Genomic DNA, 2,500 nt, shown 5'->3' with positions numbered 1-2,500 from the left:
CCCGCGATCGTTACAACCGCGGGATTCAGTGCTGGGCTATTTCCTGTTCGCTCGCCGCTACTAAGGAAATCCTGGTTAGTTTCTTTTCCTCCGCTTACTAATATGCTTAAATTCGGCGGGTGATCCTCCCTGATCTGAGGCCAACGATAAAAAAAACGAGGCAGACGCGATATCCGTCGACGCGACGGCGCCGAAGGTACGCCGAGAGACGGGGGTCTCGTTAGAGTCCCGTCTTCGACGTCGGCGTCGGCGTCGACGCGCTCTTCGGACGTCGAGTCCGCCTACCGCGACGACTACGCGACGGCATACGCGTACGCGCGTCGTCGTTCGTGCGAACGATACTCGGATGATTCGCGTGCGTATAACGTACAGGACGCGCGCGATAGAACGACGATCCGTGTCTCTCGGACTGCGCGACGTCGCCGCATCGCTCTCCGTTTACCCCGTCGACATAGAAGCGCGCATATGTATAGTCGTTAGTTTGTTTTCTAAGACTATACGCGCGCGACGTCACCGAAAGGACGGAGAGACGCGGGACGTCGTCGTCTTCGAGACGAGAACGTCGAGCTGCGCGTACGTACGCGAGATACGGGTACAGGTCGAAACCTGTACCGCTGTCTCTCGCATCGACGTAAACGCAATATACGCGCGCGCACACACGGCACATATACGCATATACGCTTATTCGCTCCGTATCGAACGTTAACAATATTTAAACGGACCGAAGTCTCTGATTGAGACATACGGAGACCGTCATATGTACGATCGTAATAAACGAATTTATATACGAACGTACAGTGTGATATATGTATTTATGCAGCCGGCCCTCAGACAGGAGTGGTCCTGGATGTTTCTCCACGGACCGCAATGTGCGTTCGAAATGTCGATGTTCAAATGTGTCCTGCAGTTCACACTATGACGCGCAGTTAACTGCGTTCTTCATCGACCCGCGAGCCAAGTGATCCACCGTCCAGGGTAATGGTTTCGTTGTAGATCGAAATCTACATCGTATTAATTGAATAAGATTCGTTAAGAGTCTTATAAAAATAAAAAAATAAAAAATAAATAAATAAAATGTACGGTCGGTCACCGCGAAACGGTGCGCGCGACTTTTATATTTTGTTTTTTTGTTCAACGTCGTTTTTTTTCCGTCGTTGAACAGAATGTCTATTAGCGTCACTACGCGTATATCGCAGAAACTTCACGCTCGAGGGCGATACGTCTCGCAATACGGCAGTTTCGTTAATGATCCTTCCGCAGGTTCCCCTACGGAAACCTTGTTACGACTTTTACTTCCTCTAAATGATCAAGTTTGGTCAACTTCCCAGCAACGCCGACGGCCGTGAAGCCACCGCGTGTCGGTCCGAAGACCTCACTAAATCATTCAATCGGTAGTAGCGACGGGCGGTGTGTACAAAGGGCAGGGACGTAATCAACGCGAGCTTATGACTCGCGCTTACTAGGAATTCCTCGTTTATGGGGGATAATTGCAAACCCCAATCCCCAGCACGAAGGAGTTTCAACGGGTTGCCCGGGCCTCTAGGCCAGGGAGAACATGCTGATTCCTTCAGTGTAGCGCGCGTGCGGCCCAGGACATCTAAGGGCATCACAGACCTGTTATTGCTCAATCTCGTGCGGCTCGAAGCCGCCGGTCCCTCTAAGAAGAATTTTAATACGCCGCCAGTGAGTTGTCCGACCGAAATCGGACACACCTAAATGACGACGCCTATTTAGCAGGCTAGAGTCTCGTTCGTTACCGGAATTAACCAGACAAATCGCTCCACCAACTAAGAACGGCCATGCACCACCACCCACCGAATCAAGAAAGAGCTGTTAATCTGTCAATCCTTCCGGTGTCCGGGCCTGGTGAGATTTCCCGTGTTGAGTCAAATTAAGCCGCAGGCTCCACTCCTGGTGGTGCCCTTCCGTCAATTCCTTTAAGTTTCAGCTTTGCAACCATACTCCCCCCGGAGTCCAAAATCTTTGGTTTCCCGGAAGCTGCCCGCCGAGCCATTGTAGTAACGTCGGCGGATCGCTAGATGACATATTTACGGTTAGAACTAGGGCGGTATCTAATCGCCTTCGAACCTCTAACTTTCGTTCTTGATTGATGAAAACACCTTTGGCAAATGCTTTCGCTGATGTTCGTCTTGCGACGATCCAAGAATTTCACCTCTAACGTCGCAATACGAATGCCCCCAGTTATCCCTATTAATCATTACCTCGGAGTTCTGAAAACCAACAAAATAGAACCGAGATCATATTCTATTATTCCATGCACGAAATATTCAAGCGGCATTTTGAGCCCGCTTTGAGCACTCTAATTTGTTCAAAGTAAAATTGTCGGCCCACCTCGACACTCACCGAAGAGCACCGCGATAGGATTTTGATATTGAACCGGCGTTTTACCGCCGGCTCACCGACGATATGCTCCGCAGACGTGTCGGTATCACCGCGGATGCGGTGCACCGGCAGCGCGGCGCACAAATGCAACTACGAG

General features: G+C 50.7%; 3 non-coding genes across 3 annotated transcripts in view; all 3 read right to left on the bottom strand.

Annotated features, from left to right (window-relative positions):
• The window catches only part of LOC123666299, a 3,964-nt gene extending 3,821 nt beyond the window's left edge, over positions 1-143 (bottom strand). The window contains exon 1 of the ribosomal RNA XR_006745208.1: positions 1-143. This exon is cut by the window's left edge and continues 3,821 nt beyond it. This is a non-coding gene — a ribosomal RNA (large subunit ribosomal RNA).
• A 678-nt stretch (positions 144-821) lies between these two features.
• LOC123666318 lies at positions 822-978 on the bottom strand. The gene has a single exon (XR_006745215.1). It is a non-coding gene; the product is annotated as a 5.8S ribosomal RNA (ribosomal RNA).
• Positions 979-1,243: 265 nt separating this feature from the next.
• LOC123666338 overlaps positions 1,244-2,500 on the bottom strand; it is a 1,903-nt gene continuing 646 nt past the window's right edge. Inside the window, exon 1 of the ribosomal RNA XR_006745233.1 lies at positions 1,244-2,500. This exon is cut by the window's right edge and continues 646 nt beyond it. This is a non-coding gene — a ribosomal RNA (small subunit ribosomal RNA).

This window comes from Melitaea cinxia, chromosome 25 (assembly GCF_905220565.1).
Source record: "Melitaea cinxia chromosome 25, ilMelCinx1.1, whole genome shotgun sequence".
NCBI classification, from domain to species: Eukaryota; Metazoa; Arthropoda; class Insecta; order Lepidoptera; family Nymphalidae; genus Melitaea; species Melitaea cinxia.
Note: the sequence above shows the minus strand (reverse complement) of the source record. Positions and strands in the feature narration are given on the sequence as shown.